Source organism: Felis catus, chromosome D4 (assembly GCF_018350175.1).
Source record: "Felis catus isolate Fca126 chromosome D4, F.catus_Fca126_mat1.0, whole genome shotgun sequence".
Lineage (NCBI taxonomy): Eukaryota > Metazoa > Chordata > Mammalia > Carnivora > Felidae > Felis > Felis catus.
This window is the reverse complement of record NC_058380.1, coordinates 5501989-5525213: the sequence shown is the minus strand read 5'-3', so window position 1 is coordinate 5525213 and position 23225 is coordinate 5501989. Positions and strand designations below refer to the sequence as shown.

General features: G+C 43.0%; 1 long non-coding RNA gene across 1 annotated transcript in view; it reads left to right on the top strand.

Moving 5' to 3' along the window:
• The first annotated feature begins 1384 nt into the window (after positions 1-1384).
• The window catches only part of LOC123381764, a 28439-nt gene continuing 6598 nt past the window's right edge, over positions 1385-23225 (top strand). Inside the window, exon 1 of the long non-coding RNA XR_006589168.1 lies at positions 1385-1475. This is a non-coding gene — a long non-coding RNA (uncharacterized LOC123381764). The remainder of the gene's footprint in view (positions 1476-23225) is intronic.

Here is a 23225-nt window from a genome sequence, read left to right as displayed (position 1 = left end):
TCGTACTTAGCATTTCTTAAATCTACACCGTAGTGATAGGGGATAGGTTCACATTACGTATTCCCTTTCCATCCCATAGCAGCATGCTGCCTTCCAGAATCTGTTTGAGGCTCAGGATGCCTGAGGATGCTTTCTGTTGGGCAGGGACAGGTTCATTTAATCTTCAACTCGCCAGAAGAGAGTCTTACTTTCCCAAAGATCAAAGGCTTCTTAGTATGCTGTACAAGGTCCTCAGGTCAACATCCTCACTGCACTTAGGACTCGTTGACTTTGCAGAAGAGTCCTCCCGCCTCTTGGACTTTAGCCTTGAAGGTAGGGGTGGAAGGATCCTTCCAGTATGAGCTTATAAGGTGGGAACAAGACTGGAGAATGGAAGAACAAGGAGGCTCTGAAGACCAGCCTGGGAGATGACGCCGGGAACAGAGGGACTTCCTGATGCAGGAATCGCCACCCGGGCAGCCCCAGTTCTGGTGTCAGGGGCAGCCTTCCAGAATCTTGTTCTCGCCAACAATGGGCTTTCAACAGCAGTTCTTTGGCTCCCAGGGAAACCTCCTGCTTTCAGCCTCTTTTCTCCTTCTTCCCATTCCTTCTGCGGGTGCCCAGGCCCAGGCCACCCGGCCAGGCTGACTCCACGGTTTTCACTTCCAGAACCATCTCGGCAGTAGCTTCCGGGTGATGGATTTACCAGACAGGAGCTGAACAGCCAACCCCCACATCTCCACTCCCAGTTGTCACAAAACCCATCTGCAACCTGGAGACTGTGCTGTCTTTGTGCACTCTTAAGACTTGTTTTGTATTCACAGACCTGCATGGCTTCCCCTGTTTAGTTTTCAGCCCGGTAAACATTTTCCAAGTGAGAGGACAAACTCTTTCACGTCAAGGACAAGAACATGTGCAACGAGGACATACTTTGCCTTAATTTTTGGAACGTGTTTCCTAATACGACGATAAGGTTGTGGTTTGCCAATAGGAAGGGGGTTTTCAGCTACAGCGTCTTTATTCGTCAGCCCGGTATCATTCCTGTGAGATGTCATCGCTGTCTCTGGAGCAGCTGCTCAGACCCAGATACCACGGGTGTTTTCTTCAACACGTGGAACACTTCAATGCTTTGCGTTCATGCAAAATGCTGGAGCACGTGGGGGAAAACTCCTGGGGCAAGGAGACTCTTCAGAGATCACACAGCCGTTGGACAGAGATGGGGCTCAGCACCAGGTCACCAGATACTAATGCCCCCGGCATTGTTTCCAGGTCATGGTGTCCTTTTCTGCTGGGGCATGTTTTCTATCACATTTTGTAGAGATACATAATAACATGCATGTCATAATGTTGGCATCAACAGTGACACCAGCACAATGCGGGGGGTGGGGGGCAGTAACAGTAAGTGAGGGTGTAGCCATTTCAGCCTAGTGAGTGTCCCTGCCTGTTTGGGAGTCTTTGGAGGGGTTTCCTTGGGGACCTGGGACTCTCTCGTTTCTGTGAGTGCCATCTGGAGAGAGGAGTTGGCCCAGGGAGTTGGGGGGTGGGGGGAGTGGAAGGCAGGTGCTGACTGGGGGAGACAGTAGGGGAGCCTGCAATCAGAGAGGACACTGAACTCGGGATTATTCTTGGGCAAAACAGCCGTGGCTGACCTCAAGGCCAGCAGCTCCGTCTTTGGTCCCTGCCCACCTGTGCCAATCTGCCAGGACTGCAGACGCAGCCGGGGCCAGCCGGGACGCCCTGCCCCTCCTGCCCCTGCCTCACCAACCCTCCCTTGTCTTGAGATCTCAGTCCAATGTCACCCTCTCTGGGGAGCCTATCCTATTGTCTCGGCCATCTCTCGCTTCCCCTAATCCTGTCCTCTTTCTTTCCTTCTTTCTTTCTTTCTTTCTTTCTTTCTTTCTTTCTTTCTTCTTTTTTCTTACTTCCTAACACTATTTGCTTATGTAGCTTTTGACCATTTTACTGCGGGTGATGTGTTTATGAATCCCGGTGGTCCTCTGCCAGGTGGGAGCCCCTGAAACCAGGAGCTGAGCCTCCCAGCAGATCCGGGGCCAGCGGACTGTGCCCTGTGGAGGGATCAGGGTTTGGTGTGGGACCCAGGATGCTGGGTAGCGTGCATGGGTGACCCAGAAAGCTAGGCCAGCGCCCTGCACGTTCAGGGGGTGTGCGCAGTGGAACCCAAGAGAACGGAGGGGCACTAGAGACAGGGAGTCCTGGGGAGGAGCAGCGGTCCCCGGGGGAGTATGAGTCCCACGGACAAGACAGGGAGGTCTGGAACATTTTTTTTTTTTTTTTTTTTTTTTTTTTTTTTTTTTTGCTAAACCGAAGTGTGCCTCCTGTGTTTTGTATCCTGGGGACTTAACCTGGGGAACTTATCCTGGGGAACTTAACCTGGGGACTTAACCTGGGAACTTAACCTGGAAAGGGGGGGACAAAGCAGGCTGGGCAGCTTCCTGGAACAGCAGGTATTGTTAGTAGGATAGAGACAATGGTTAAAACCTGAGGTAGTTGTGTTTGCTATGAAACAAACCAAAGAAACTCCAGCACGCGCTGCTCCCAAGGCATCTGCTTGTTGGATTTCTTTGGCTGGTTTTGGCCAAAGCGCCCCTGATGAGGACAAGAAGATGGGTCCTTCCTAGGAAGGAGCTAGAAGCCCACGCCTACCGTAGTGGCTGCCCTTTACCCTACATTGGATGAGGCCTTTGCTGTTCATTCAGATTAATGGTCTAAACAAAAGAAAGCCCCTCAGGACAAGAACCTTGCAGGAATCCAGCTTTTATGGAAACGGTCTATTGTCTGGGGCCATATTTGCATTTAGTGGAGATTTTCTTGTCTGAGATTTCCTGGGGGAAATCTGGGAGGAGAAGGTCCAGAAGGAGCTGAAGGGGGAGCCTGGATCAGCGAGGAGAGGAACAAAGACTGAGACACACAGAAGGGGGTCTAGACTGTGGGGAAGAAAGAGCAGTGAGGATGTTGACCCAGGACCTTGTCCAGCAAACTAAGGACCCTTGCAGCACCCCTCTTGCTAAAGAATGGCCCTGCCTCCCAGCTGAGAGGGCACTCCAAGCAAAGTCTGTGACAAGAACAATTCCCTGGGGCTGGTGGCCGTCCTTTTGGTGACAGACCCACTGTTGGTGGGTGCGTGCTTTATTTACTGTCTGAAAGGAAATGATTACCACCTGAAGCCTGAGTCTTTCCTTTCTGGAGGCAATTTTATGCCCCCTGGCTTGGGAGGAAAGTTGATGCTTCCTCAGAGGAAAATTATCCGTGCTGCACAAAAGATGACTTTGTGAGGTCAACACCACGACACCGCAACAGCCGCAGGAAGTGCTGCTGGACAAAGATGGCTTCCACTTGTCTCCTCCCCGCTGTCTCCTTCACCCCCCTGTACGTAGGAGTCATCACAAGCCATGGATCTTCTTCTGGTTTGATCTACCACTTAATATAATTGGTACCACCAAGTCTGACTTAATTTCCCTTTCTCTGAAGAGCATTTATCAGGTAGCAGATCCCCTGTGGGCCTTTTACATTTGCCAGCTCCCTGACCGTCTTGACTTTCCTACAGGCTGGGTCCCACTGCTACCCAACTCTACCTTTTCCAGATCCCACAGCAGGGGGAGGGGAAGGGTTTTGTTTTTAATTTTTATTATTTTTATTTATTTTTGAGAGAGGGCAAGTGGGGGAGGGGCAGAGAGAGAGGGAGACAGAGGATCCGAAGCAGGCTCTGCACAGACAGAAGAGAGCCTGATGTGGGGCTTGAACTCATGAACTCACAAACTCATGACCTGAGCAGAAGCTGGGCACTCAACCGATTGGGTCACCCAGGCGCCCCTGTTTTATTCTCGACAAAGGCAGGAAAGTATCTATGATCCAGATTCCCCTCGGTACCCACAGCTCTGCAGTGGGGAACGCAGGCTTCCGCATGGGCATCAGGAGCCCTGCCGGGAGCATCCTGCACATGTCTGGCTCCCGGGATTGGTCGGGGGGGGAAGGTGGCTTGACCACACCCTGGTCCCGGCAGCGCCGGGACCATTACCGCGGGTAAACTTCTTGCCCACTCTCCCTGTCATGATTCCAGAACTTTCCTTCTGTGGAAGACACTCTGTGACTGTTGGAAACGCAGCCCATGATAAGGGAGGCTTGTTTCCTGATGTCTGCCCAAACATCATAACTTGTGTCAGACTTCTGAGGAAAACTGATGATCGGCAGAGAAACTGGAAATGGAATGTCACTGAAGAAAGATGGCTCTTGTGTGGCAAATTCAATATAAACCCATCTACGGCTCTGCACACCTGGGACCGGAGAATCTGGTTTCCAAAGACAGGCACTAAGGTTTCATTAGGATTGAGACGCCCATCCCTTTGTGTGTATTGAGGGTTTCCCAGCAGGGTCCTGTTTCTCTTTTCTGCTTTCACTGTGACGTTCCAAGCAACGCTGAGGAAATTAGGTTCTAATTACTTGCAGGAAAGCTATTCTTGGCTAAAATTCGCCTTCTGATTGATTAAAAAAAAAAAAGGGATTTGGGGGTATGAGGGTAAAAATATATCCTTGATCAAAGACGGGAGGAGAGACACCACGTTTCAATGACAAAGGAGCACGTATTGTACAGGAGGCTCGAATTCTTGAGAATCCTGCATCGGTACACAAGCAGTTGATAGAGCAGGGAAAAATCTTTCCAAGCTGGTAATGAAGCCGGGTCTCCTCAGGACCTTTTCTTCCAGTAATTGGTCACCTGCTCCTTCATTACTGCATTTCCTCGCAAGTAATAAGGCTGAACTTGTTCAGAAAGAGTCTGTGGCTTTTTCATGCCTCCCAATTATTCTGAGTCTGTGACTGTATAGAGCAGAGAGCGGTGCAAACAAGGATCTCGCTCTTTGGATCTCAGCAGGCAGGGGCCTGAAGCACTTTAAGCCACAGTAGGCTCGACGTGCCTGCATTTGCGATCCCCCCACCCCGGCGCCTCTCTGCTTTTTAAATTGCCCCTGCAGGCCCCACCACCATCGCCCCCCCCCCCCACGCCTACACCGGTTTTGGATTCCCTGCGCGCCCAAGGTCTGTGAGCCATGACCGTAGAGCTCCTTGAACCTCACTTCTCTGCTGCTGCTACTTCCTGGATTACGCCGCCTCGTGTCTGTCGGCCAAGCGAGGCCCAGGCATCTGCCTCCGTTCACCTTGCTCTGTCCCCGGAGACAATGGCTGGTCTAACCCTCGTGGGCAGAAGCTGGTGGCAGGCAGGATGTGGTCAGCCTCCCTGGAGATGATGCTCCGATTCCATCATCCATCTCCACTCGCCACCCTTCCTTTAGAGACTTCGCTCTGGTCACATGAGCCAAAGTTAATCGTGCTCTAAAGAGTATTTTTTCTAGCACGCAAGGGCTAGGCTGCAAAAATGCATAGCACCTTCAAAGCATCCTTCATGGATCCTTCATGCATCCTTCATGCATCCTTCATGCAGCGCTTTCCAACTATCCCGTGTTTTCCAACTATCCCGTGCTTCGGGAGAATGTTCGACATGATTAGTTAACAAGGGCCGATCTCCCTTGCCGTCAACGTAATGTGTCCGAACTAAAACCAAAATGATTCAGAACTGTGTCAAACTCTTGAGCAAATATTTCCCAATAGTCATTAGTATTTGTAGATTTCCTGAATTAAAAAAAAAAATTGCTTAAGTCACTTTTGTTAAGAAGAGTAAATTCTTAAAATGTATGCGCTGCCGTGATTGATGTAGCACGCCGCTATCAAGAAGGGACGGCTCCCCTCATTGAAAACTTAAGTCACCCCAGAACTACTCACAGAAACTGATGAAAATGTTTCCTAGGAAGGAAGTAAAATCCGCCTACCGGCTCCTCAAGGTCTAACTGGCCTAAGGAAATGAACAAGCTCCAGCCACATTGTGAGTTGCAGATGGCAGGGGCGGGGGTGCCCCGAGGATGGTTCTGGCTCTCGGACACTCACTCCGGTGAGTGGGGCTGTCCCCATTGTTCAAATGCAGAGGTGAGTTTATTCGACCTTTTGCTCTGCTTTTGTGTGCAGATTTAGCCCGCCCAGGATTTCTTGGAAAAATTCTGTGATCTAAATCCCCCATAGTAGGATGCGAAATTGAACAGACTGCTGAACTGGTCGCAGTTAGAACTGAGAGCTTGTCCGCTGCGTGTTCGTGTTAGATCAGCAGGGAGGGCTTGTCACTCGTCTTACTGATTCCCCCTCCTAGGAGGTCACCACGCAGGGTACTTGTCAACAGCTCGCCGTGCCGCTTTCCGGATCTAATGCTGGCCAATAACTGATCCTCATGTGTCACAAGGATGTGGGGAGATTCATGAAGGAATAGGTGGGAAATGATTTCAGAACTCTGGGTACAGGCACTTTATAAACTCCCATTCACTGAGGAGGCCTCCGACCTCTCTTTGGCAGTTAATCCGTTGGTTCCATTTCGGCTGGACGCGTGTGTCTTTTATGTACTCAGGTAACTTTCACACACCTTGCCCGGGGACTCATGTCACGGTTGTGCCCCCAAAAGTGTTAGTTGCGAACCTGACGTGCCAGCGGAGAACCAATTAAATCAGGGGCTGGAGATAAGCCCCGCATGTCTAACTTTTGCAGCCCCTTGGCATTTCCCCGCCCAATCTGGAAATGTTACACATCCCACAGCACTAAAATCTAATCGAGTTTTGGGAAAGTGGAAAGAGTTTCTAAATTTTAGAAAGACGTAAAACACTTTGGCTTTTCCTCTCATCCTAAGTAGATTCGCAAGGTAACCAGAGGGATTTCCCTAGCACTGCCGGGTCATCTCAGTTTTCCTTGATCGTGGATTGCACTATTGAACGATTATTGAACTTTCTAACCACAAAGTACACATGGTTTGCCAAACTGGCAATTGTTTAGACACAGTCACATAAAGTTGTATCATTCTGGAGAATTGCCTAAATACTAACATGCATACCTAGGCTTCTATTGACTTTCAAAGAACTTTATGGGAAACCATGTTAAATCAGATAGTATGTAATAACAGTTTATGCTGGAGTTTCATTTGCAAGGTTTGGTCTTATTTTGATCGTGGAGGGCGACAGGATCTGTTTGGCCACAATGATGTGTCAGTGAGCAGTGCACTAGCAGTGAGGTGATTGTACTTCCCTAGCTTCCAAAGGTCCCTGAATTTGGAATTATTTCCACCGTTAGTTTCATGCTATTAGTAGCGTTCTGTATGGGAAATGAGGACGTCAGAAAGTAGATACAATTCTTGGAGAAAACGGAAAATTCCTCTCAACTTCTTTAAGTTGGTGAGAGTTGCTAAAGGCATTCATCAAGGTCACTCCTTTCCAACTTTAATTTCACAGCATCGATGGTGCTATTATCGGATAATCACACTGACTCATGTGTCATGAGTCATGATTCACCATAGACTTCAAAAGTCAAGAAGACCTCATACGTAGCGTGGTGAGTTGTTGCTGTTCACAGGGCACACCAGTGAATTAAATCCTTCCCCGGGTGTAGATGAATAAGGCAGATATGGCACTGTTACTCTGCTTGATGGGGAGTAAGAGTCCTGGCCTCCCCTCCCCTCTGCGCCCCTCCTCACTGAGTCAGAGGCCCTTGGTGACAGCTGCCTTATCACAGGGCTTCATCTCACTGTACCCCCCACCCCCAGGTCTGGTCCACTGCACTGTCCTACTGTAGCCGAGAGCTCATTCTGCAGTTGGGTAATTATTCTTACTGAGAAAGAAACAATTATTCTCAGCAAGTGAAAATACAGCTTCTAATAATTCCGTAGTGAAATAACCAATCTCCCAATCCGGCATCCAATGAAAGGCATTGCGTATTGATGAGGCTAACTGCAAAGCTCGGAGATCAACATGGCTATAGTTTGGCCACATTTTATCCGAGTGTGGAGTATCCCCTGCGTACAGATGTGCTCATAGACAAGATGGCATATTTCCCATGAATCAGATCTGAACTGCTAATTGACAGAAGGTCACGCCTCACCTGTCTACACCCTCGGTCCTAATCAGATCACTGCTGATTCCAGAGTCAGAATAGGAAGACAGAGTCAATGCCTCCTTTAACAAGAAGAAAAGAGTGACACATTGATAGAAATGTCTCACTTTAAAGTCATATTGTGATCACTGTTATTATTAGAGTTCTTGATATCATCGTTCCATTTGTTTCTCAAAATTGTCAGTCACCCTGAAGACTCCCCTCCAAGTTAGACCCTGGTCCATTCCTGCAGTGGCGTCGTACCCATGGGAACCGAGGTGTCATCAGCTGAGATCCCAGGTAGCCCTGGAGAGAGCAAGAGGCCACGCTCCCCTCCATGGGAGAAGCTTCTCTAAAGATCTTTCTTCCCCCCTCAAGGACAGCGTGGGATGTGGTCAACCTTTCCACAAAAACTCTCATGATAAGGTGCTACGCACATCCTTGGCCAGTGCCCCTAAGAGGCATCTCGTCTACACAGAGTCCAAGTACAAGCCCTGACCCCAGGATGGATTACAGCTGGACACTGGGACTGGCATGAACCCTGGGCACAGCCTGGACACTTAGCAGAGCCTGGACATTGGACACAGCGATGCCACTGAATCAAGTAATGAAAGTGAATGTCCTTCCCTTGTTCCTGATTTTTGGGGGAAAACAGTCAATATCTCACCATTAGGCATGATATTGACTGCAAGTTTTTTGTAGATTCCCTTTGTTAGGTTAAGGTTCCCTTTATAAGGCTAGGTTTGCTGAGGGTTCCTTTTTACGTGTGTGTGTGTGTGTGTGTGTGTGTATAATGAATAGATGTTCAGTCTTTTTTCTGCATCTGATAAACTGATCACGTTCTCTCTCTCTTTTTTTTTCCATTTTTTCTCCAGTTAAAACTTAATCATATTTGCTCAATATTGGGAACAGTAGTATATGTGTGGACTGCATCACAATAAATATTTCTGTGATTAGGAAACTCATTATAATCCAACTAGTTTGCTCAAGCCTTATTTTTCATAATCTGTAAATAATGTTGGCATTACTTCGGCACCACGATAAACATTAAGGCTGTTTGGAAGTGAATGTGCTAGTTTAGGAGCCCGCCTAACAAAGCAAGCTTATTTACATTATCAATACATAGGATATGGAAACAAACACAATCTTTTGCATTTCACACACTAGGCTGACATAGTCCATATTATCATTACACTTGTTTGGGGAGCAAAAGTTATATAATTGTTACACCAATAATCTGTTCTGTAGAGCTTGTTTTAAGAAACACATTACCAAATGCTTGCTTTCTGATGTAGTTGTCACACAACAATGTATTAGTTTCAGGTGTACAACATAATGATTTGTTATTTGTCTATACTGCAAAACGATCAACAGAAACCGTCTAGCTGGTATACCTCACCATGCATAGTTGCAAAAACAATTTTTCCCCATAGGGACAACTCTTAAAACGCAGTCCCTCAGTAACTTTCAAATACACAGTAGAGTATTATTAACTATCGTCACCATACTGTACGTTATAGGAACACGACTGATTCATTTTATACTGGAAGTTTGTACTATTTGACCCCTTTTGCCCATTTTATCCACCTGTCCCCCCGTGCTTCTGCCTTTGGCAACTGCATATCTGTTCTCTGTACCCTTGAGCTTGATTGCTTCTGTCTGTTTTAGATTGCACAGGTAAGTGAGGTCATGTGGTATTTGTCTTCCTCTTTCTGACTGATTTCACCTAGCATAAGGCCATCAAGGCCCGTCCATGTTGTCATAAATGGCAAGATTTCCTTCTTTTGATGGTAGAATAATACTCCATTGTGTCTGTGTATCATCTTTTTCTTATCTATTCATCAATGAGCATCTAGATCCTTCCTTGAATATCCTTGAATATTATACATAACAATGCAGTCAACATGGGAGTGGATATATCTTTTTGAGTTAGTGTTTTCATTTCATTTGAATAAATACCCAGAAGTAAAATTGCTGAAAGATATAGTAGCTCTACTTTTAAGTTTTTTGAGGACCCTCCGTGCTGTTTTCCATGATGGCTACACCAATTTACATTCGCACCAGCAGTACGCTAGGGTCTCCTTTACTCCACATACTCACCAACACTTGTCATTTCTTATTTTTTGATGATAGCCATTTTAGCAGGTGTGAGGTGCTTTTTCATGTGGTTTTGATTTGCATTTCCCTGATGATTAGTGATGTCAAGCACCTTTTCGTCTCGCTGTTGGCCATCTGTATGTCTTCTCTGGATACATTTCTTTTTTTTTTTTTTTTTTTTTAATTTTTTTTTTTCAACGTTTATTTATTTTTGGGACAGAGAGAGACAGAGCATGAACGGGGGAGGGGCAGAGAGACAGGGAGACACAGAATCGGAAACAGGCTCCAGGCTCTGAGCCATCAGCCCAGAGCCTGACACGGGGCTCGAACTCACGGACCGCGAGATCGTGACCTGGCTGAAGTCGGACGCTTAACCGACTGCGCCACCCAGGCGCCCCCTCTGGATACATTTCTATTCAGATCCTCTGCCCATTTTTTAATTGGATTTTTGTTTTGTCCTATTGAGTTGTATGAGTTATCTCCCAACACGTTTATTTGAAGAGACTGTTTTTTCCCCAGTATGTATTTTGGCTCCTTTGTTGTAAATTGACCATATATGCATGGACTGATTTCTGGGCTCACTCCTTTACTTTATCTATGTGTTTGTTTTTATGCCAATACCATACTGTTTTAATCATTGTACCTTCATAATATGGTTTGCAGTCAAGAAGCACAATACCTTCAGCTTTGTCCTCCTTTCTCAAGATTGCTTTGGCTAATTGAGGTCTTTGGTGGTCCCAACAAATTTTAGGATTGTTTGTTCTATTCATGTGAAAAAAATGACATTGCAATTTTAATAAGGATTACTTGGAATCGGTATCTTGCTTTGGATAGGATGAACATTTTAACAATGTTAATTCTTCTAGTCCATAAACATGGAATAGCTTTCCATTTATTTGTGTCTTTTCAATTTCTTGGATCGATTCCTTATAATTTTCAGGGTACAAGTCTTTCACCTTCTTGGTTAAATCTATTCTGAGGTATTTTATTATTTTTTAATGCAATTATAAATGGGATTGTTTTCTTAATTTCTCTTTATGAAAGTTGATTATTGGTGTATAGAAATGCAATTCTGTATATTGAGTTTGTATCCTGCAATTTCAATGAAATTTTTTTTACTAGTTCTAAAGATTTTTGGGGAGGAGACTTTAGGATTTTTTATATATAATGTCAAACACCTGAAAACAGTGACAGTTTTACTTCTTCCTTTCCAATTTGGATGCATTTTATTTCTTTTTCTTGCCTAAGTGCTCTGGCTAGGGCTTCCAATAATGCCACGCTGAATAAAGGTGGTGAGATGGACATTCTCCTTGTCTTGTTCGTGATCTTAGAGAAAAAGCTTTTAGCTTTCACCATATGCTGTTAGCTGTGGGCTTATCATATATGGTCTTTATTATGTTGAGGTATGTTCCCTGTATACCTACTTTGTTGAGAGTCTTTATCACAAATGGATGTTGAATTTTGTTAAATGATTTTTCTGCATCTGTTGAAATGATGGTATGATTGTTATCTTTCATTTTGCTAATGTGGTGTATCACCTGAAGAGATTTGCAGACTTGAATCATCCTTACATCCCTAGAATATATCCCACTTGATCGTGGTGCATGGTCCTTTTAATGCAGTCTTGAATTTGATTTGCTGGTATTTTGTTGGTTTTTGCATTTATGTTCATTAGGGATATTGGCCTATATTTTGTTTTCTTGTTACATTCTAACCTCATTTTGGTATCAGGGCACTGCTGACCTTCTACAATGAATTTGAACATGTTTGTCTTCTATGTTTTGGAAGAATTTGAGAAGGACGGGTATTAATTTTCTGAATGTTTGGTAGAATTCACCAGTGAGACTGTTCTGGTCCAGGACTCTTGTTTGTTGGGAAGTTTTTGATTACTGATCCAATCTCCTTACTAGTCATCTGCCTGTTTAGATTTCCCATTTCTTCATAAGTCTGTTTGGTAGGTTGTATGTTTTTAAGAATTGATCTATTTCTTTTAGGTTGTCCAATTCATTGGCATATAATTGTTCATAGAATTCTCATATGATCCTTTATATGCTTGTGGTATTAGTAATAATGTCTCCTCTTACATTTCTGATTTTATTTGTGTCCTCTTTGTTTTTTTGTTTTTGTTTTTTTTTTTTTTTTTGGAGAGTATAAGCTGAAAGCTTGTCGATTTCCTTTATCCTTTCAAAACGTCAGCTCCTAGTGTTACTGATATTTTCGATTATCCTGTTGCTAGATGTTTTGTTTTTCCTGTTTGTTCTTTTTTTTTCCTTTTTCCATTTTCTCGGAGTTCAATTGAACATTTTTATTATTTTATTTGTATTTGTATTGACTTAGTATTTGTACTTCGTGAAAAAGAGCTTTATGTGGTTGCCCTAGTGTTCACAATACATACCTGTAAATGATTTTGAATTAATAACCAAATAATGTTATAGCACTTAACATGTAGTTCATTTCTCACTCCTCTCTGCCATCCATTGTGCATTGTTCTTATACATTAAAAAGTTTTTTAATATTTATTTTTGAGAGAGAAAGAGAGAGTGCGAGCAGGGGAGGGGCAGAGAGAGAGGGAGACACAGAATCTGAAGCAGGTTCCAGGCTCCAAGTTGTCAGCACAGAGCCCCATGGGGGGCTCCAACTCCAGAACTACAAGATCATGACCTGAGCAGAAGTTGGGTGCTTAACTGACTGAGCCGCCCAGGCGCCCCTAGATTGTTTTATATTGCTCACAGCTCTTGGATACTTTTTCTTTGGGATTTGTTTCCTATTTTTTGTACAATCATTAGATAATTTCTAATGACCTATCTACAAGTTTATTATTCTTTCTTTGAAATGCTGATTGAAGGAACTCTTCATGCTGTTACTGTGTTTTTTATTTTTTTTTTAATGTTTATTTATTTTTGAGACAGAGACAGACAGAGCATAAACAGGGGAGGGTCAGAGAGAGAAGGAGGCACAGAATCTGAAACAGGCTCCAGGCTCTGAGCTGTCAGCACAGAGCCCAACGCGGGGCTTGAACTCACAGACCGCGAGATCATGACCTGAGTCAAAGTCGGCCGCTTAACTGACTGAGCCACCCAGGCGCCCCAAGTGTTTTTTATTTCTAACATTTCCATTGGAGCCTTATAGTCTCTATCACTCCACTGAAATCTACCTGATCGTGTTTCTTGTCTACATCCATTAGAACTGGCTCATGTGGCATGCCATGATGTCTTTACTAGGTAAGCAAATGCTCAGATCCTGTTTCTTCCTGCAGGCAATATGGTGTCTCTCGGGATTCTGGGTCAGTTTGGCCTTCAACGTCAGTTCTCTGATGGGTTCAGTTACAGTCGTCAGTCTGCATCTTTTTCCTATAGTAAAGATGGGAGCAATGCTCTTTCTACTTCTCTACATCCTTGGGTTAAAACCTGAGGTTTCCCTAACTTTCTCTTAAATAGTAAGAAAAAATTTCACCTATGAAACTGTAAACTTGGACTTGCAAGTCGTGCTAGGTGGAGGTTCTTTGTCTCGTTGGGAGTGCTCACGCTGGCTAATGGCTTTGTTATCATTTTTAAAACGCTCAGAGTTCGTAAGTATATGCTCAAGTGAACATTGACAAGCGGCCTAATCTTCTTAAGATATTTGTCCTCACCAAAGCTATAACTCTTCTTAGTGAAAATCATTCCTGGTAACTTATGAGTATTCTAACATTTTCTCTGGAGTCCGAACCGAGGGCATTGTGTGTCTCTTCTTTGAAAAGATGTGCACGTGTCATCGAGATACCTATTGTCTCTGGTTTTCTATGACATAACCATTCCTTAACTAGGTATCATATTCTGAAAATAATATATCTGGAGTGCAAAAGAAATGGTAAATAATACAAACGTTGCTTCGTGCCGGCATGCTCGTAAAGACATGGAGATATAAAGCAAGAAAACAATGTAAAGTTGCTCCTTTCTTAAATATGTCAGCTTCTTAGTCATGGGAAATATGAATCATGAGTCAATGGCATGGTCTATTCTTCTTTTGTAAGTCCTTCAGGAGTACTAATTTTGCTTTGCAATTTTTTTATGCTTTCTGTCCATGTGAATCATTAATCTTACTACAGAGTCACAACTCAGTAAAAATGCATCATAATTGGTCCCATTCAATCAAAACCAAAACTGAACAACCACATTTATCCAAGTTCCATGTGGACACCTTAGTTCCATTTCATTAAATAAAATGTTCAAGACCCCAACCTCTTCCATGGTTGGAACACCAGTCTCTTCAACTTGTGCAAGTTGATTCCCCAATTCTTTTTTTTTTATTTATTTTTAATGTTTATTTTTGACAGAGAGAGAAAGAGAGAGAGCTGGTGAGGGTCAGAGAGAGAGGGAGACACAGAATCCGAAGCAGGCTGCAGCCTCTGAGCTGTCAGCACAGAGCCCGACGCGGGGCTCAAACTCGCGAACCCAGAGATCATGACCTGAGCCGAAGTCAGACGCTTAACTGACTGAGCCACCCAGGTGTCCCTATTCCCCAATTCTTATACTCAGGTTGTGTTTTCAACACACCAGTACATTTAGCAACCTGGCTTCCCTTTAGTATTCACAGCAGCAACCAAATAAGAAAATAAGTAGACAGGAAATAACAAGAAAATAAATAGAAAAAAGCCACAGGGTGCAGAATCAAGGCACATAATTCTCCGCCCCCCATCCCCCCCAACCCCGGGCAAAACACCATTCAGAAAAATAAATAAATAAAGTAAATATCATTTAATCTGATGGTTAAGTATAATTTACCTTAATTTTATATTTGGAGTGGTGGGAAAATGACAAAAGTAAACAAGTTTCCATCGAGCGTGGTATTCTTCCTCAGAGGAAAGGGAAGGACAATGAACTAGAATATTATTTGTATTTGGGGAACTGCGTTCAAGTTCCAAAACCAGCGGTTAAAAATTTCTTCACTTCTCTGATCTTTAGTTGCTCACGTCCTTACCCGGGTCATTGTGAGTTGTCAAACAACTGCGTCATAAACATAAAGTGCAATTAAATTGTTAGTTATTTCAATTTTACATTTCCTTGTTTAAATCATTTGAGCAGCTATGACAGTAGGCAGGTCCTGAAACCACATAACTTGAAGTCCAAAAATTCAGTCACTCTTAAAATATTAGCAACTATATCAGTGTGGTAGGAAGGTATAGGCATCCAACTTCAACTCAGGACACCATCCTGGGTTTGTGAGTTCGAGTCCCACATCGGACTCTGCCCTGACAGTGTAGAGCCCGCTTGGGATTCTCTCTCTCTCTCCCCCTCTCTTTCTGCTCCTCCCCCACTTGCACTTCCTCTCTCTCTGTCAAAATAAATAAACAAAAACTTAAAGAATTCTTTACAAAAAAGAAACTGATTCCATCTCTATTCCAGAAATAGAGCAGGGATAATCTAGGGAGTCAGAGAAGTAGAGACCCAAATTCTCTGTAACAGTGGTTTTCAAATCTCTGGTTAATTACTAAATTATGCATAAATGGAACAGAATTTAAGCACCTGAACTAGGCTTAAAAGAAATAAGTAGGGGGCGCCTAGGTGGCTCAGTCGGTTGAGTGTCCCACATCGGCTCAGGTCATGATCTCACGGCTTGTGAGTTCGAGCCCCGCGTCGGGCTCTGTGCTGACAGCTCAGAGCCCAGAGCCTGCTTCGGATTCTGTGTCTTTCTCTCTCTCTCTCTCTGCCCCTCCCCTGCTCACACTCTGTCTCTCTCTGTGTCTCAAAAATAAATAAACATTAAAAAAATTTTTGAAAAGAAAAAAAAAAAGAAGCAGGATATGAGCCTGTACTGAAGAGACGGATAGCTTTTTGTGTTCAATCAAGTCAATTTCCTGGTAAAACAAATGAGCCAAACCCCCAACAGTCTTTGGAGAACAATAACAGAGTCCCTGCAATATCACTTTACGCTGTCTAGGATCTGATCCCAAATCACTTGATATACGAGGGGAAAAGAAGTTTCCTATTATTTTTTTTTCAACGTTTATTTTTATTTTTGGGACAGAGAGAGGCAGAGCATGAACGGGGGAGGGGCAGAGAGAGAGGGAGACACAGAATCGGAAACAGGCTCCAGGCTCTGAGCCATCAGCCCAGAGCCTGACGCGGGGCTCGAACTCACAGACCGCGAGATCGTGACCTGGCTGAAGTCGGACGCTTAACCGACTGCGCCACCCAGGCACCCCATAGAAGTTTCCTATTATTAAGAGAGAAACCAACTGAGAGACTGACTGTGAGTTTACGGATGTGGGCATTTGGAGGCAATGGTTTCACAGCTGCTATTAGAACTACGCTCAATAAGATAAAGGAACTATGTTCATAACAAATTTAAAAAGGAAATGTCTTCAGAGCAAACAAAAAAAATGAAAAAGAATAAATAAAAATTCTGCAAGTGAAAAATTCACTCTCTTAAGGAAACATACAATATCTTAAAAAGTTGTCAACCGATGGCCTTCACACTGGAACAGAGACGGTACAGGAAGCAGTGACTTTGAAAATAGGTCGGTAGAAGTTATGTGATCTGGAAAACAGAGAGAGAAAAAGATTTCTAAGGAAAGGTGCAGATCCTTGGTGTTTGTGGAACGGTATCAGAAGGTGTAACAAGACAGCTGAAAAAAATAGTAGTAGACTGTGTTTCTGTCTCTCCTATTTTCTCCAAACGTAGCGCGGAACAAGAAGGCAAAATACACCTACACGAAAACCATGTCCTCAGAATCACTTGCCCAAACTTCAAAATATCTTTAAGGAAACAGGGAGAAAAAAAAAATCAATGAATTTCAGTCTGTGAATTCGCACATTTTCACCTTACCCCTGAATTTAACAAAGGCACGTAACCAGGCTTTTTGACAAGGACAGAATAAAAACAATAACAACAACGACATCCATGACAAAACACTCTATACAAGATCGAAAAAGAAAGCCCTCAGAAAATGAAGTGCGGTCTGAAACTCCTGGCAGAAAGACTAGGTTCATATTAGGTACAAAAGGACGAAAAATGTACCTGGGTAGTTCAGCCAGTGGGCCTCAGAGAAAAGACATACCAGTACACCCTGTTTGAAGAGACATTCCTCAAAACACAGAGCCGCTTTGGGGCGAAGAAGGGCAAGTAGAAAGAAGCTTGCCTTGGCAGTTGAATGGAAAAGGGGACCAAGTAAAAGGGGCACATATTCCATTTTTTTCATGTCTATTTATTTATTTGAGTGAGAGAGAGAGAGAGAGACAACAATTGGGGAAGGGCAGAGAAAGAGGGAGAAAGAGTATCCCAAGCAGGATCCACACTGTCAGGGCAGAGCCCTACTCAGGGCTTGATCTCTCAAACCGTGAGATCCTGACCTGAGCTGAAATCAAGAGTCAGATGCTTAACCCAATGAGCCACCCAGGTGCCTCAGTAAAAGGGAATATTTAGAGTTCTGAAAAACAAAAGAGAGTCAAAGAAATAAAGGACACACGATATTTTTCCCCACTAAAAACAACAAAAAATAACCCACTAAAGTATCTCCCAGCTTGGCTAGACTGACAGATAAGGAAGATGTTAAACTAGGAATCTTGTAAAATAGCCCAAAGTTACAGAATTAACAAGGAAGAGATTAACCAATCCACATGGTGTTATTGTCAAGTCTTAGAAAACAAAATTCAACGCAAGTCAACTGAAGAAAGCTCCCATCACAGAAATGTTCATGGACAGAATAAAAGTCTAAGGCAACATCCCACATGGAAATAAACATATGTGAACAAACATCTGAGTGCATTGAAAAAAAAACAAACAAACAAAATTGAATTAGAAATTGAAAAACAAAGAATAGAAGTGGACAAAAAAGGAGGAAGTAATGAAAAGAGAGGTGATTGAAATCAGAAAAAAAATGAAAGTAAAAGACAAAATTACATTAGGTAGAGTAAGAACATGGAAAATATAAAAAGATACACAAAATGATAACATTTTATGACAAAGTTAAGACTAAATATGTCAGTCATGTCAGTAAAGGTGAATGGACTTAACTCACCTATCAAAAGGAAAAGGGCTATTTTCAATCTGGCTCAATATACTCCATATAGGAAACAGAACTAAAAGAAATGATTTAAAGAGGCTGAAAACAAAGGAGTGGACAAAGTCAGACAAAATAAATGGAAACTCAAAGGCAGTTATCCCGACATCGGACAAAGTAAATTCAAGTCAAAAAGCACGAAATGTAAGCAAGACGGGTACTTTTTCATACAAAGGCCGCAATTCGCTAAGTATAATATGTATGAATATTTATGAGCCAAGAAACATAGCAAACCACATTATAAAGTGGCAAATTCGGGAGTTGGAAGGAAACATGGCAGAAATACACTAATAATAGAAGATGCTATTATATTCGCAGGCCAAAGCAGATGACGTGAACAAAGAGCTTGAAGGACGAAAGAAAGCTAGCCAACATCGATATGATAGATCTTGAGGACGTATGGAGAACACTACACCAGACAATAGAGCAGCTCTTATTTCTTATTTTATGCCCATGAGACGTGTGTGTGTGGCTATATGGTCATAGAGAAAACATCCGCATGTTCTGGTCTGCAATAAAACTGGAAATTAAAGCACAAAGGCCTTTCCCCTTGGTAGTTAATAAACCCCTTCTACTGAACCACCCTTGGGCGAAAGAGGACATTAAAGCTGAAATTACAGAATTTTCTAAAAATAAGATGATGAGAACACCACACACCAGAAAGCAACGATCAGGGGGAAATTAATAGCACTGAACACCATCAGCATGCACATTTACATAATTAAAGTTACTGAGTTAAATTCCCAGCTCAGAAAAAAAAAAAATTTGACAAAGACAACAAAATAATCTAGAAGAAGGCATGGGGAAAGAAATGAAAATAAGAGCATAAATTACTAATGTGGAGAATATACAGCAGCAGACTTAATTAGTGAAAAATGCTGGGCTTTGGAAATATCTATAAATAGACAAATTACTAGCCAACTTGATTAAGAATATAAGGAGAAGGCCAGACACACAAAATCAGAAGTGGTAAGGACATACCATTGAAATATGTATTTTTCATTATTTGTTTATTTATTTATAAATATATGTATTTTATTTTGTAGTTTTTAAGTTTATTTATTTACTTTTGAGAGAGAGAGAGAGAGAGAGAGAGAGAGAGAATCCCAAGCATGCTCCATGCTATCAGCACAGAGCCTGATGCGGGACTTGATCTCATGAACCGTGGGATCACAACCTGAGCCACAATCAGGAGTTGGATGCTTAACCAACTGAGCCACTCAGGCACCCCTAGAATATATATATATATATATATTTTTTTTTTTTTTAAGCCCCCGAAGAGTACTTTGACCTCTATGAAAAAAAATATGTGAAAGTCTAGGTAAAGTGTTAAGCTCCCTCGTCATTGATGACCCTACCAAGCCTCTTTAATCCAACTCCGCCCAAGTAAAGCTTTGGTATTCAAGGTACAGACAGCTTCTAAAGCATCTCTCTGCGTCTAAGGGGCTTCCTTGGAGCAAGGAAAGATCTTGAATATTTGGGATCCATTAAATTGAAATGATAATAATGCTACATACGTTTGGTTTGTCCAAACTTTTGATTTATCGGAAATGTGCTTGAATCCTCCGTGGGAAAGGGAAAGACAGAACTGCAGTGAGCCACTGTAGCGCACGGCTGCATTTTTAAAAGGCTGGTTAATTTTTTATGTAGACCAGCTAAACCGAATGCCAAGGTTGTGGGGCTGGCAGGACTCCATGTACTGTTCTTCCAGGAGTTTTGAATATCAACGAAGGAATATGTATTAAACTATCTGATGGACTGTTTTATACCTTTGGGCAGGGGGGTAGAGCCAGAACAATTTAAGAAACTGTATTAATAGTTAAAGGGAACATGAGAGATACAGCTCCTAGGGAAGGAGCCCCTTGTGGTTTGCTAACACTGACTTCAGCTTTGAGGGTCACCCAGGACCACATACCTGAGATGATCAGGCTGTCACTGCTTGTACCCACCATTAATAAACATCCTGTTAATAAAAGCCCGTTATTAACCTTGTTCTGTGTTGAAATGTGCCTTGTCAAAACCGAAAAAATGTCATTAAAAACTGATCAGAATTCAAACTGCGATGGGTCACCTCCCAGAATAGCTTGGCCCTACCCTCTGCCCATGAATGTCAACATCAGGAGGCATCAGAAGGGCCACAGTTGGAAGGCTGGCGTCTGTTGCTGTGGCACACTTCTTTCCCGCAGTTCATTCGTAAATGGAACTGACCTGAAAAACAAAAAGAAAAACAAACACGAAGGGAGAGATTCTTGAACAGACACAGAAGCTTTTGGAAGATGGTCCTCGCGGTTCATGAATGAGACCCTGATCACAGCTGGAATGAGAGACCGAGGTGCCTTGCTTTATGCTCCTCGGACACAAGCCACACCTGTAACAGGGTGTCCCCCCAGGAAAGAATGCCCAGCCCAAAGAGTAGTGTTAGCAAATAGGACATAACCAGAATGGGGCGGTAGCTTCAGCGGGACTGAAGGCCATTGCCACGTGGGACATCCACCTCCTGTGAGCTCGGAAGCGGAAGTCTGCACGATGATTGATGGACATTTCCAAAACTCAAGTCCAAGGTACACGGCTAGGTTAAATCCTCTGGAGAAAGCTTTCAGTTAAAACAGCATATTCCTCATTAGGTTTTAACGCAACAAATAACCTCATTTTAGGCTTCATCTCAAACTCAGGATTAATCTCATCAGCACTCGCAGTGGTTCGTGTAGGCAGAGACTTCCTGTCCCTTCCAGTTTTTCCTGAGAAACCTGCCTCCAGCCGCTTCTGCCCTGTGCCCTTGGGGGTCTCTCTGTTTCCCTGGGCTTTGCACCCACTGTGATCGTGGCCAGCTGGGACCCCGGTAGCCATGCCTGTCTTATCCAGAGTTGCGCATTTGTTGACTTCCGGCTATTTCTATCACGACAGTCCCCGATCCTGGATGAACCCCACATCTCTCCTCTCTACGCTTCTGGCAAAAATGACAAAATAATACAAACACACCGCAGCAAACTCGGTCCTCTGCAAATTTATAACTTCTAGTATCATTGGTCCCCACGGTTTTGCCCAGCATATAAAAGTCTATGTGGTGTGTGTGTTTTTTAATGCCCTAGGAAGTCCAGTGACATAGTCTTCATATCGCCTAGTTCATGACCACCTTCCTTGCTCCCGGCTCTCCTAAGAGAGCATGGATCTGGATATGTTTCCTCAAATTCCACTCTCCCAACCTCACGAAGTCTCCTTTTTCAACAGCTCCTCTTTCTGAGCAAGATCTCCAGGGATGCCTGCTCTCTCCCACACACAGTTGTCTTTACCCTGCTTCCTCCTGTCAGCTCTGAAAATTTGCTCCATCCATTACGCCAAATATCACCTATATCTCATCCCTCTTTCTTCACTGACTCCTTTTCCTCAGCCTAGAAACAAATCACCCCCTTGCACCACACAGATCTCCGTATTTTATGTCCGCCTCAAAAAATCGAGCGCTTTAGGTAGCATTACCTTCAATAAGATGTTTAGACAGAATTTTAATATTATTATGTGAACTTGAAAGTTGATAATCCATGTATGATTAATATAACTCTCAATCATAAAATGCCCTTCCTTATTCTGAGAACAGATAAATTTCCAGCAGACATTCCATTTTAATACAAAATTTATAGGGTAGATTTTATTTGGACTGTGAAGTTGTTTATGGCTGAGTGCTACATAATATTCATTCACCTGTCATTTCAAAAATATTGCTTGCTGTTTCTGCAGTACATGTTTGAAAAGTGCAAGAAAGTTATATATTCTGTTGGCTAATTTAATAAGAAATTCTTTGGTTTAAAGTGGCACTAGTCATACAATGATAAACATCCAAAACTGGATTTTCCCAAGAGAATTTATAGCTTAGAAAAAAGTAAACCGACAAGGAGATGAACCACTTGACCTACAAGACAATGAGTCTTTACTCAATTAATATATATTCGTGTCTTTTTAAAACTTTTTTAAAAATGTTTATTTATTTTGGAGAGAGAGAGAGACAGAGCGTGAGCAGGGGAGGGGCAGAGAGAGAGGGAGACACAGAATCTGAAACAGGCTCCAGGCTCTGAGCTGTCAGCACGGAGCCCGATGCGGGGCTCGAGCTCACGGACCGTGAGATCATGACCTGAGCTGAAGTCGGACACTTAATCGACTGAGCTACCCAGGCGCCCCTATATTCGTGTTTTTAAAAGTTAAATTTAAAAGTGGAGAGGTGAATTTCTCATTTTTAGCAAAGAACATATGCATTGACATTTCCATTCATATAATGCTGAACTTTTATAAACTCGTAAATGTGCCATTTTCAAACAACCAAATGTGAAGGCATTGACTACAATGTACACAGATGAGTGATATTCCTATTAAAATAAGCTTGTTTTTAATTAGCAATTCTAATTTTTTCCTTCTCATTTGTCATCAAATTGTCTTTAGGTTATTATTCAAATTGTCTTAGGTTAATGGAAAGTTTGGGGGGATGTTGTTTCTGCATTATCTTATTAAATACAGGAGACCACTCTGTTATTTCAGTAAGGAGTTTTGTTCGTTTGTTTTATTTTTGAAATTTTACTATAGAATAAAAAGTCAACTAAAGAAGCTTGTAGGGTTGGCCTAAAAATCTTCTTAGGCCCTTAAAGATGAGAGTGCGGGTGATCATTTATCAACAGAAATCTAAACACTGTGTTCAAAAACAAAATTCCACTAAGTAAACGTAAACCATCTAATTGGCTTTATGAAATGATTCATGAGCAAGCCGGCATCCTACCAGCAAGTAGAGGGTGTTCCAAAGAGCTGTACAAAAAGGAGGCAATGAGAGGGTGGGAAAAAGGAATTTATCAGCAAGGAATGCATTGTGTTAGGCAAACTCCCCCTCCTGAGGAATAGAAGGGATCTATCAGGGGATTACCTCCTAGCGTTGACCAGGAAATTCCAGTTTGGTTGGCTAAAGGTTACGTTACATTGGGACGGGATTGGGACAGCAGGGTGGGAGTGAAACTGTGGTTAGGTTAGGTAGGTAGTAATTCCTGACTTACTGACGTGGGTCCTTCACATAAGTGACATCATTTGGGGCCTGTGGTTTTCTTTTTAACAACCGGAGCATATACATTTTTTGACGGTGAAAACTTTAGCACTTCAACGAAAG